Genomic DNA, 13468 nt, shown 5'->3' with positions numbered 1-13468 from the left:
CTTTGACAAAAGTCCTAAAAACTATATATGAATTTCTGTCATTGTTTAAACCTCTCTGATGTTTAGTAATCCTTTATGTAGAGCTCCATTGACTGGGCATTTTATTCTGATAACAGAACCCAATATTACTTTGGGGAACTATACCTTTTTCACTTTCAACTTATATGATCTGAGTACACATACACATACACAGTTTTATAGATGAGCAAACAATCCTCAACTGGGCAACTTACCAGTTCTCCTTCCAGGGCAGTGGGTATGTGATTCAAGTCTGAGATTCAGTTCCAGAACTTTACTGACAATATTGAGAAAGAGGCATTCTTTCTTCACTGGGTTTGCTAGACTGGTTTCTTTTAAGCCTGTGGCTAATTGGCCAATTTGGCCATCACATTGATTCATTCTATCTAAAATAGAAGCTGACATTGAAAAAAATAAGGTCAAAGGTAAAAAAAAAATGTACTTCTAATAGCATCATTTAAGCAGCTAGATCCAAACATTATTGAAACTATCATAGATTTACTCCTATAAATTAATATATATTTTCCTTGGGTTTCTGTCATTACTGAAGTGGGTCCTAAGTAATGCACTGCTTTAAAGGGTTTTCTTAAAGGTTGTCATTACTACAAACAGTAATAACTGATATTTACTGACTGCTTACCATATACCAGATATAATTTTCAGCACTTTCTTGGATAAAAATCATTAACACTTCCCAATAACTCTATTATTCCCACTATTATTTTCTATTTACAGATGAAGAAACTGAGGCACAGAGAGATTAAGTAACTTGCTCTAAGGATATCCACTTATAAGTGGTAGGGCTGGGATTCAAGCCAAGGCACTCTGACCTAAGGACCTATGTCTGTATTGCTATGTGCTGCTTCATGAGTGAGCAATTCCAGTGGCCTTTCCTCATTCTCCTTAGCCTCTTAGATACATTAGACACTATACACTTGTTCTTCAAACTCACAGAAAGTTTTTGCTTTCCAATCATTCTAACAGGAATGTTTTTAGCTTTTCTTCTGCCCTATCTTCGAAATCTAGAATTTTCCTAAGGACTCCCTACTCTTCCCATGATACTCCACAATTTCAGATGATACTTCCATGCAAATGATACTGAAGGAAACAAAAATATTTATCCCCAAAACAGAAACTATTGTTGAGGTGAAGACAAACATAATACAGTGGAACTCATAGGCTCTCCCAAATCAGGACAAAGGTTCATAAAGACAGAAGACCTTTCTACCTCCTAACCCCCTAAGAACAGGTTGCAGATTATTTTTTTAACATTTTTTTTTAGTTGTAGATGTTATAGTATCTTTGTTTGATTTAGATATTATTAGTGGTGCTGAGGATCTAACCCACTGCCTCACGCATGTGAAAAAAGCATTCAACCACTGAGCTACAACTCCAGTCCTAGATTGTCCTTTACAATGCCTATTTATCTTCTCAGAGATGGCAGCATCAGAGGAATCTGCCAGCAGACTTTCTTCCCATAGATTTACCTCCCCATACTTTTGCCACCTTTGAAATCTGGGACTTCTTTTGTTTGTCTTGTCATTTCTCTAAAATATATTGTTCTTTGTTGAATACAGACTCCTGACTCTGGATGTTAAGGCAGGAGGATCATAAGTTTGAGGCCAGCTTGGGCAATTTAGCAAGATCCTGTATCAAAATTAAAAAAAGAAAAAGGTTTGGATAGAGCTCAGAAGTACAACACTCTTGGGTTCAATCTCCAGTCTCACAAAACAGCAACAAAGAAAACCAACACTTTAGCCAATACCTTCAATTTATTTTCTCCTGTGTGCTGTGCACTGCACCAATTAATGAACTTGCTTCTTTTTTCTCTTAGTAATCTATCTTTTGTTGCCAGAATCTGTCCCAATTACAAACTTATGAGGGTTGAGGGAAAATTATATTGTATTCACATCAATACTATTAAATCAAACTTTTTATTTTGAATTGCCCACTTTCTTCTCCAAATCACCTAAATGTTCTGTTGAGGCCTCAAATGGCAGAAATTATACCATAAAATAGCATTTATAGAAAAATAGAATTGTTATTTAATTCAGTTTGGCTTTAATGAAGCCAGAGGTTATAAAACCCAACCATCAAATAATGATAACATTAGGTAATCCAGTCTCATATTTATGGCTCCTGCATCTGTGAATTCAACCATATGAGGGCCCACAATGTTATGGTTTGGCAATGAAATGTCCCTTCAAAGCTCCTGTGTTAATGCAGGAATATTCAGAGGCTAAATGATTGGATTATGAGAGCTGTAATCTAATCAACCCAATCTAGTTTGAATGTGCTAACTTGGTAGTGGTAGGCAAATGGAACATGGCCAGAGGAGGTGGATCACTTGTGGCATGTACTAGAAGAGTGCATCTTCCCTGTGACCCTTTCCCACTTCACTCTCTCCACTTCCTGACCTGCCATGAGCTGAATAGCTTTTCTCCACTGGGCCTTTCTTCCATGATATGCTACCTCATCTTGGGCTCAGACCAATAGAGTCAGCCATCTATGGCTTGAGATCTTTGAAACAATGAGCCCAAAATAAACTTTTCCTGCTCTTAGTTGTTCTTGTCAGATGTTTGATTCACAGTGATGCAAAAGCTGACTAAAATACACATCAAGAAATTCTGATGCAATTATACCAGAAGATATTTGAAGAAAAATTATAATGAACAAATACAGACTTTTTTCTTGTTATTATTCCCTAAATAATGAAGCCAGATTTAAAATTAGGTAGTCAGTGTAGTTAGGTAAATCGGGTTTAATATCGAGTAAGATTTAAAATGGAGGTCATGGAGACCGTGCTGAGAATGAACTCTGGGAAACTCTTGAAATATTAATGAAGTCCAAAAAAAGCCCTAGGCCCAAAGTCCATCCCAAAGAAATGTTAATGAACAGTCCCAGCAGATTTAAAGATAGCCCATCCCAAAGAAGTGTTAATAAAGTCCTTCCCACCCAGATTACTTCTTTGGCCCACCTGTGTCCCAACCCTTCCGGCCTTCCCACCTACATTCCATCACCAAAAACTATAAAAAGGAGAGACAACCACACTTCCATGGATTCCATCTCTTGGGTCCCCTTCTTCCTCCTGGAGAAGTCTTTTCTGCTGTCCTTTAATAAACTTCTAATTTCTACTCTGACCTTGCCTCGATGTGCTTCTCTGGTGTTATTCTTCAACATTGGGGAAGCAAGGACTCATCACCGGTCAACAGCGGTAACAATAACACAGAACAAATGACAACTAATAACAACAACAAATAACAACAATTCACATTGCATTTACACTGCAGTAAGCACTATAAATAATATAGAAACGATTTTAAAGTATATAGGATGATATATGCAGACACAACACAATTTTATAAAGGGATTTGATAGACACCACAGATTTTGGTGTCTGAGGAGAGTCCTGGAACTAATCCCTCCTGGATATGGATGACAGCTATATAAAGGTTATGTTGTCATGGATGCTTTGCAATGACTAAGACTTTTAGATAGCCATTACGTCCAGTGAGATGAGAGATAATGTTAGTAAATATTTAGATAACAATTTCCTAATAGATAAACAAAAATATATTTATTTTGTATATTATCATAAAGTTGAGTTTTTGTCTGCCTTTAATAAAAAGTGAAATATTTCCCTTGAAATATTTAAAATTAGACTCTTCATTTGTGATTTTGTTAAGATGTTTATTGAAAATAAAACAAAACAAAACAAAAACAAAACCTATTTCTGCACGTCAGGTTGTAAACTGACAGGAAAAGCTGCTTGAGTTCACTAGATAAGTGTCAATAACTCCTCTCCTGGACTATGGTTCTCAAATTTGCCCATTCACTGAAATTCCCTTGTAATAGGGGACTCCTTAAAATTGGAAAACTTAAAAAAAGACCTAACTACTATCCTAATTAATTTTGTTTGTTTAACTTGTTCTTTTAAGTTATTTCTCTGTCCCAGCTTCCTATAGGCAATCAGCTCATGCTAATAAAGGAAGCTGAAAGGAAGCTGCTCCCCAACACCTGGCACTGGGAGGATACAAACAAAACCTGTAAAACCAGATTTACAAACCCCACAGGGCCTGAGCAGTCAGCAGATGCATATGCTCTTGGCTCCCCACTTTCATTCTTCTCCTATAGAATCCTGAAGCTGTTGTCTGTACAGGCAAGACAAATTTCCAGGCTAGCTGTCTTCTTTGTTTTGGCCAAACCAAGAGTAAATTCATTGGTATTTTCACAAGCACTCCATGTAATTCCTGTATGTTTCCAAAATTGAAATCCAAGGTTGAAAATAATTGTCCAGAGGGTACAATTTCTAGAGTTGCTAGATAAATATGGGCACAAATTTAAATTTAAATTTTTAATGAACAATTATTTTTTAGTATAATTATGTTTACACTAAAATGATGTTCATGATTTATTTATTTATTTATTTATTTATTTATTTTGTTTTTAACACCATCCCAGTGCTGGTGTTACTGGAATCAAATGCCCACAATGTCTACCTCTCAACCAAGAATTTTGGAGTCAGTTGTTGGAAGGAATCAGGCTTTAGTCAAATCTAGCCCTGAAGAAGATAGAGAGGTTTGCTCCCAAATCTCTATCTTAAGAGAAATTTCAGAGAGCAAAGGGCTTTTATATGGAGGGGGCAGGAGCAGTGAATAGGAAGGCTAATATCTGGGTAGGGTCTTTGTCATGCAGGTGAGTATCTTTGTTCCTTTTTAATTGGAATATCACAATGGGCTTCTTTTCAACAAACAGGATTAGGAAGGGGAAGAAGGAAAAAGGGAGGGGAGGAGTGAGCAAAGAGGAGTTTCAAATGAGCATCTGTTACATTGGGAATAGAACCAGGGCTTGCACATGCTGGGTAAACTTTGTACCACTAAGCCATATCCCTAGTCCCCCAAATTCAATTTTAACTGGACATCCATGTTTTTAAATGCCAAACTTGTCATCTTATCATTTCTGTGACTTCATAGCAAACAAGAGGTTAAATAATATTCCTTAATCAGAAAGCATCAAGACTTTTTGTCTTGCCTCCCTTCTTTTCAGTTCCTCTAAAGGTTCTTTGTTTCTTTTTTAAAGAAAGCACTGCCAGCTGGCTGATCTTTCCCTCTAGAAACTGATAATATCCTCTCTTCTGTTTTCATGATTCCTCCCATCAGTGGAAAGTCAAGTCCCTTTGAGGCTTCAAATCTCTCTGACATCTCCTTCTGTCTCATCTTTCTGATACCAACTGAAGAGTGTCTTCTATTTTTCAAGGCTCATGTGATTGAATTGGGCCTACCTAGGTAATCCTAGATAATCTTTTTATTTGAGTTCCTAACCTTGATTAAGTCAGCAAAGTCTCTTACTTCATGATGTAACATATTCATGGGTTACCTTAGAGGTGGAAATTTTGGAGGAGTGTTCTGCTTGTCACAATTGTCTGGAGAGTAATTTGCACTACTTTCCTCCATTAGAACCATCTCCCACAATTTCTTTATTATTGTAGAATGTATCCTCCAAGTGAGTTTCTGAGAAAGGATGCAGGAAAAGAATACTTAGAATTTTACATATTTGAAAAGGTCTTTTTTTTTTTAACTTTATACTTTACAAATTTCAATTTTAGCCATTGAGTGGAAAACTTATGTGATATTGTCTTTCAATTCTGAGACTTTTTGTCCAGGGTTTCTTTGATACTTCTCTTTTTTTGTTTGCTTTATTAGCTGTTAGATATTCAAGCTTGGCTTGCCTAATTGCCCTGAGTAGAATCTACAGGACAATATTGAATAGCAGTGCAAGAACTGACTCCCTGCATTATTCCCAGTTTTAGTTGGAAATGTTCATTCTTTCATGATTAAGTATGACATTAACTATGGGCCAAGCATGGTGGCACAAGCCTGAAATCCCAGTGGCTGGGGAGGCTGAGATAGGAGAATCCCAAGTTCAAAGCCAGCCTCAGCAATGGTGAGGTGCTAAGCAACTTAGTAAGACCCTATCTCTTATACAAAATAGAGCTGGGGATATGGCTCAGTGCTCAGTGGTGCAGCACCCCTGAGTTCAATCCGCCTTACCAAAAAAAGTATGACGTTAACTATGGGTTTTCATAGATGTCTTTTATTAGGTACTAGAAGTTACTTTCTATGCCTAGTTTAAGTGTGTAGTGTGTGTGTGTGTTTTATTATTAAAGTTGTTGTTTTTTGCCAAATGCTTTTCTTCATTTATTGAGAGGATCATGTAGTTTTTGTCCTTTAATGTATGGAAATGGAATATTACATTGATAAATTTTGTATGTTACACCAACCTTGCATTCCTAAAGGAAATCCCACTTGGTCGTGTTGCATAATCATTTTCTATGTTGATTGGATTTGGTTTGTTAGTATTTTGTTGAGGATTTTTGCATTATATTCATTAGGTATATTGACTTGAAGAATTTTTTTTTTGTGATGTCTCTGTTATCCTTTTCATTCATTGTTTTTTTTTTTTTTTTTTTTTTTTCTGGGGTGGGGGTTCATCCCATACAGCCCTATTCTTGGGACAAGATTCCAAATAAGCCATCTCGGGCAAATGAAAATGTTTGTATCTATCCGAGAAACAAAACTATATAATTGTTTGGGGGGTTCCCTTGTAGCTTCCTTCCCCATTCCTCAAGCCAACTAATAAAATGTGCTTTTCATATTCCAAATCTCATTCATAGAGTTTTGATCATCTTTTTTCATTGCTCTGAATCAAGTTTTATGACTCTCTGGCAAGTCAACATTTACTCCAAGCGTCACTCATTCCTTGAACAGGCACTTTTGACTCCAGCCACCAACTCACTTCACCATTGTGATTTGCCAGGAGTGGAGTCAGGTATCTTCAGTGATTATTCTCGGTTATGCATGGGTGGAACCTTACGCACTGGAAGGTAAGCTGCGAATGTAGTGATATCAGAAGAGAAAACTGAACCCATAAAAAGGTGCCACCTTTGGAAGCCTTAGGCATGGGGATGGGTGGCTGGGACGCCGGCCGATTTTAGCAGGGAATGGACCCAGCAGGTGGGCCTGGAACTCCAGTAAGGGCTGGTTGAGGACAGCGCAGACTTTCCTTGTTCCGGCCAGTGGGTGAGGAGAGGGGAAACTTTCCCACGGTTCCGCTTGGCCCAGCGCGGCCCGCGCCTCTCCTGGGTCCACGCAGGGTCAGGGCCCGGCGCCGCCCACGCGGGCCTCGGGTGGGAACCCGCAGAGGCGGAGTGAGCCGGGCAAGCAGCGCAGAGGCACTGAGTCCGAGGCCGCGGGATCGGGGCTGCCGGCACAGCCCGAGCGCTTTCCGCGGGGTTTGGCTCCTGTCGCTTCCCGTCTCCCCGAACCGGCATCGCCGCCGCCGGAGCTGCAGCGGCCGCCACCAGGAGTCCTCAACGCCGGGCTGCGGCGAACCGGAGGGGGCGCGGAGCCGGCGGCTCCGGGAAGCGGACGCAGGTAAGGGCCGGAGTCTGGGAGCGGAGCGGGGCGGGGCGCGGCGGCAGCACCTCCCGAGGGGCTCGGCCTCCTCGACCAAGCGGCTCGGGCCCCCGGGCTGGCCCAGGTGAGGACACGCCGAGGGACTGGGCTGGGACTCGGCGCTGCTGGCCCGGCCTCGCGCCCCGGCCTCAAGTGACGCGGCGCGGTTTAACTTTCGCACCTGAGGCGTCGGAGGCGGCCTCCGGGCGTGCCCCGCCAGCAGGGTGGAATTACGTGGGGTCTGAAACCCGAGCCCTGGCGGCGGGGCGCCGGGGGCGTGGTGAGGAGGCCGTGGCGGGTAGCGTTGGTGGGAGCGGGGTCTGCGCTGAACGCTCTTCAGGTCCGAGGTGAGGAGCGTCCTGCTTAAGGTCAGAGCTCCTGGGGACAGCCGGCGTACACCCCCTTCCAGGTCCGGTGCCCTCTGCTCAGATCCACTTTCTTTTGTCTGGTCCATTTCAGTATTGGTGTTTCAGCTGCTTTTGTTTCAGCCTTGGGTCCTGAGTGTACAGACTTTCTGCTAGGCAGCGGTCATAAGGAAGCTCTGAAATGCACCTGGATGGAGGTGGGAAGAGGGGGTCCTTTGGGGGATAATGCAGTCATTAGCACTAACGTGTAAATATAACCATATTCTTTCCTAGATACTATTCAGTATTTTCTTAGCATCTAATAGTTTTAAGTGTATTCATGAGAGCGTTTATTAGTTAATTTCAAAGGAGCATTATGTAGGCAGGTTACTTATTAGCCCATTTTATAGACCAGACAGCTGAGAGGCACCCAGGTAGAAAAGTGATTACATCAAAACTAAGGAGGAAGCTGTGATTAGCACTTGTCTGACAGAGTTGTCCTTGGTGCTCCAGTCGCTCTGTCAGCCTCAAGCAAAATTTAGCACTCAAAAAGTGTCAGTCAGGTACCCATTCTATTTGAATTTACTCATTAATTATTAAAATCCTTCCTTATGAAATAGAGTTGAATGTTTTCAGACTCCTGAAAAAGATCAGAATAATTTTCAGTTATTGAATAGGATCACTAGAAGTTGAAATAAGGAGTAAAACTCCTTCCTTTCTTTTGTTAAATCTTTTATTTCCTGTGTAAATATAGTGCTACTGGAAGCTCAAAGATTCTTGGTGGTGATCATAGCAGAGATTCTAAGTGTTCATAAATAAGTAGAATGGAAGAAATGAGCTGCTAAGGTATCTGTGAATATAGCAAATTCACTTTGGTCATAAAGAATTGAACATGTAGGAGAACAGTCATTTTAGTGAGAATTAAATTGTACAGTAATTGCATGTGTATTACACTGTTGTGCTTTTTTAATCTCCCCAGAGATATCAGCAATTTACTGGTTTCCCTAGGGTTTGCATTTAAGTAGTTTTGCCATGGATCTTTTATAGCCCCATTTTTCTTTCTCTCTTACACTTTTATGTATTTGGCTTTTCAAAGTGAAGGGTTTTATTCTTCTAAAATTAAAAAAGAAGAAAGTTTTCTTTCTTTATAAAAATACAGTTAACTAGAGACGCTAAAATCTTGGTGTTGTGAAGACAGACCCCAGCCTCTTTAATAAGTAACTCTCATACATCAAACAGGAATTCTTCCAGCCAAGTATGCAGTGAATTAATAATCATTTTAATAGACCTCTGTAGGATTTTGTAACACACCTCCCTGAATAATAATAATAATACTTTGTACATATACATGCCTTTTTATCAAGGAGCTAAAAATGATCACTTAAATTTCCCTAACTACCCTAGCACAAATTTTAGGGGACAGTGTGCCTAGACTTCATTGTTGCCTCATGGAATAGACAGTTACTTTCCCTGATATATCACCTCTACTCAGCCATCTAAAAACGAATGATAACCTATCCTTTCCTTCATAGGGATATTTGGAGAATTAATGAAGTAATGTCTAGAAAATAGTTTGAACTTCATGGAAGAAAGTTGCTTTGTGTCTTCAAAGTGTGACCATATATTCATGCTTTACTTCCCTAAATGTCATTTATGTTTTTAAACAGATGGCCTTTCTGGGGACTGTGGCTGTGGCTCAGTGATAGAGCACTTGCCTAGCATGTGTGAGGCACTGGGTTCCATTCTCAGCACTAAATATAAATAAATAAATAAAATATTGTGTCCATCTGTAACTAAAAAATAAATAAATAAATAATAATAAAAAATAAATGGTTATTCCAAGTAGTCACCATAGAAAGCCAAAAACCTACTCCAATAGTGCTACTGTCAGTCATAATTATTTTGAATCTTTTTAAAATTCAAATCAATTTACAAGTAACTTAAAAACATTACAATTACTTTTATAAGCACTTGTTTGTATTTTTTTTTTTTAAATAAAAGACCTGTATAAGTTTGAGTTAAAATTTGCTAAGCTTGGCAGGGTGATTCTACATGGTTGCCAAACTTAGTTCTATCTTTAAGAATTTACCACTAATAAGGATATTTAAAAGGTTATCATGACAACTGTGAAGGCAATTTCAAAGAGCAGTTTAAAAATAGTTTATAATGATAACATTATTAAAATGCATTTGTAACCTTCCCAGAGAACTACTCTGAAAAGGACAATACTTACTTGTAGGCTGCAGTTCTATACCTATGTGTACATTTACATGTTAAATATTTTGAAACTAATAATTTATATTCTAATCTATCAGTTATCATTTTTCATGGGGGGGGCGCGGCGACAGAGATATTGAATCCAGGGATACTTTATCACTGAACTACCTCCCCAGACTTTTTAAATTAAAAATAATTGTTTTTGAGACATGGTCTTGCTATGTTCTGAGTGTCTTGCTAACTTGCCAGGGCTGGCCTTAAACTTGCCATCCTCCTGTCTCAGCTTCTGAAGTCACTGGGACTACAGGCATGTACCACCAACACCTAGCTTCACTTTATTTTTTAAGAATTAAATATTTCACATATTTGTTACTTAGTTTACATTAAGTAAATCACCTATCACACTGGAACAGTATTAGGTTAGTAGTATGTTTTGTACAGAAGTTTGAACTTAACATAAATGCAAGTAAAATTTGGTTCCCTATTATATGTTTTTATAATACAGCTGGGATCTCATAAAAATATATAATTGTCATTTAAAAACATCATTATTAACAAGCTCTGTGTGCAACAGATTTTATTGATCACACCAGAGTAAAAAGACAAAATTTCAATAAATATAGTTTAAAGATCTAAATGATTTTTATTAATGATTCTAGAATCAGTCAGCATCTCATTCTATAAAACAGAATGAGTTTTTCTCTGGGCATGGCAGGAGAGTAGGTTTTTATAAGGGGAGAAGAAGGAAGCAGAAAAAATTTAAAAAGCCAATCAGAATACTTTTCTTATAAGCATTAAAGTAGAGGGGACTTCCTTATCATGCCAGCTCAGGTTGATGGGACTCTTTTGTATCGATTGCTATACATCTCTGTTTTCAGGCAAAACTAGTCTGTTTGGGTTTTACCTGATTCTAGAAAATTTTCTTTGGATTATGTGGCACATAGCCTAAAAACATTCATTTTGGTTTGATCTATTGGGGTCTTGTATAGGAACTCAGTCCAAAACAGTGGTGCCTATAATTGTATTTATTACTATTTACCAGAGATATTAGTTTTCTTATTCATTTCTGTACTTAAAAACCTTCACATGTATTTTACATATATATTGTTTTTGTCTATATATGGTGCTACAAAAAATACCCGAGGCTGAATAATTTATAAAGAATAGAAATTCATTTCTTGTAGTTCTGGAAATTGGGGAGTTCATGATCAAGGTGCCGGCAGGTTTAATGTCTGGTGAGAGTCCTGGTCTCTGCTTCCAAGATGAATATTGTATCCTCATAGGTAGAAGGGTAAAAAAAGGGCCTAAGCTAGTTATCTGCAGCCTTTTTAGAAAATGCTAATCTTGTGAGGTCAGAACACTTGTGATTTAATCACTTCCCCAAAGGCCTCACCTCTCAGTATCACCACAATTAAAATGATGTTTCTTCCATAGAATAGAAATGAGAGAAAGTGTGGTGGTAAACATTTTCTAGTTATATAAATGATTTGCCTCCTAGGCACACCATCTCATCCCATTCATGAATTGTGATGGTGGTGGTGGTGGTGGTTCTTCTTCTTCTTTCTTCTTTCTTCCTCCTCCTCCTCCTCCTTCTTCTCCCTCCTCCTCCCTCCTCCCTCTTCCTCCTCCTTCTTCTTCTTCAAGAAGTTGTAGATGGACACAGTCCTTTATTTATTTATATTTATGTGGTGCTGAGGATTCAACCCAGTGCCTCACACATGCTAGGCAAGCACTCTACCACTGAACCACAACCCCAGCCCCAATTGTGCTTCTTCTTTGCTACTTTGGAGGTAAAATGAGGCTCAGGTTTTACATATAATGTCAATTTTTTTCTCAATCTAGAAATTTAATAATAAATTTTTAAAGTGTTGTCAAAAACTTTCCCCATTATAACAGTCCATAAAGTTGCCTATATCAAAATATTTTGTTTTGGACTAAGTATGCAATAAAGTATACAAAAATTAGAATCATATTAATCAAATGTACCCTTCTATAAATACTAGCCATATTAATTACCAAGATAACTTTCCTTCTTAGATTTTTTTAAAAAGCTAGCTGAGGAAAGTGGAGCTGTTGTTTTGTTTTTTGTTTTTGACAAAATTTCTCTGTAATAAGCAGAAATATTAGGGAATATTCTGTTAGTATTAGAACTACCCTCCTGTTTTATAATCCCTTTACTTGATTAGTTCACTAATAGACCATTAGCAAATATTTTAAAAACAGCTTCAAAATATTCTTCATAAATTGCTGAAGAAAGCATGAAGCTTATTCTGAATGAGAATTGCCTGGCCTATTCAGAAACTTACGGGAAGGGACCAAAACTGACATGGATACCAATTTAAGGCAGTTTCAAATGGATAATATAAACATATGGGTCAACAATATGGGTAAATTGGGGACTGTGCTTTTAATGAAAAACTAAGGTTTATATTTTTAACCAAATTTTGCTCAAACTGTTGGTTTTGACTACTCTAAAATTCCATCTCACTCCAGGCAGCATGGCAGTTATCAAGAATACAAGCAATAATAAGTGTTGGCAAGGATGTGGAGAAAAAGGTACACTCATACATTGCTGGTGGCACTGCAAATTGGTGCAACCACTCTGAAGAGCAATATGGAGATTCCTTTAAAAACTTGAAATGAAACCACCATTTGATCCAGGTATCCCACTCCTCAGTTTATACCCAAAGGACTTAAAATCAGTATACTGTAGTGACACAGCCACATCAATGTTTTTTAGCAGCTCAATACAAAATAGTTAAACTGTGGAACCAACCTAGATGCCCTTCAATAGGTGAATTGCTATAGAAACTGTAGTATATATACATAATGGAATATTACTCAGCAATAAAAGAGAATAAAATTATGGCATTTGCATGTAAGTGGATGGAGTTGGAGAATGTCATGCTAAGCGAAATAAGCCAATCCCAAAAAACCAAAGGCCGAATGTTCTCTCTGTTAAGTGGATGCTGTTCTATAATGGGGGCCGGGAATGGAGGAACTTTGATTGGGCAAAGAAGGTGGGGGAGGGAAGGGACACAGGGGTAAGAAAGATGGTGGAATGGAATGAGATGGACTTCATTACCCTAGGTACATATATGACTGCATATATGGTGGAACTCTACAGCATATACTACCAGAGAAATGAAAAGCTGTGTTCCATTTGTGTACAATGAACTGAAATGCTATCTGCTGTCATGTGTAACTAATTAGAACAAATTTAAAAAATGAAAAAAAATGGTTTTGAGATAGAATCCGTTGTTTCACATGCCATTTGTCTTCTGGGATATACATAAGTTGTATATTAAATATTTATATAGCTGAACCTGCTGGACTTAGAACTCATGAGATTGTAGAGTCAGAAATAAAGCTTCCCCTCCTCAAGTTAAGAATTATACTTCTTGCTAACCAAGCAACCATACTCTTTCCCATCTT

At 38.4% G+C, this 13468-nt stretch overlaps 1 protein-coding gene across 1 annotated transcript in view; it reads left to right on the top strand.

Moving 5' to 3' along the window:
• The first annotated feature begins 7370 nt into the window (after positions 1-7370).
• Positions 7371-13468, top strand: part of Rnf180 (ring finger protein 180) — a 222570-nt gene continuing 216472 nt past the window's right edge. The window contains exon 1 of the mRNA XM_076856117.2: positions 7371-7451. The gene's annotated coding sequence lies outside the window, so the exon portion shown is untranslated. The remainder of the gene's footprint in view (positions 7452-13468) is intronic.

This window comes from Callospermophilus lateralis, chromosome 5 (genome assembly GCF_048772815.1).
Source record: "Callospermophilus lateralis isolate mCalLat2 chromosome 5, mCalLat2.hap1, whole genome shotgun sequence".
Lineage (NCBI taxonomy): Eukaryota > Metazoa > Chordata > Mammalia > Rodentia > Sciuridae > Callospermophilus > Callospermophilus lateralis.
This window is presented reverse-complemented; position numbering and strand designations above follow the sequence as displayed.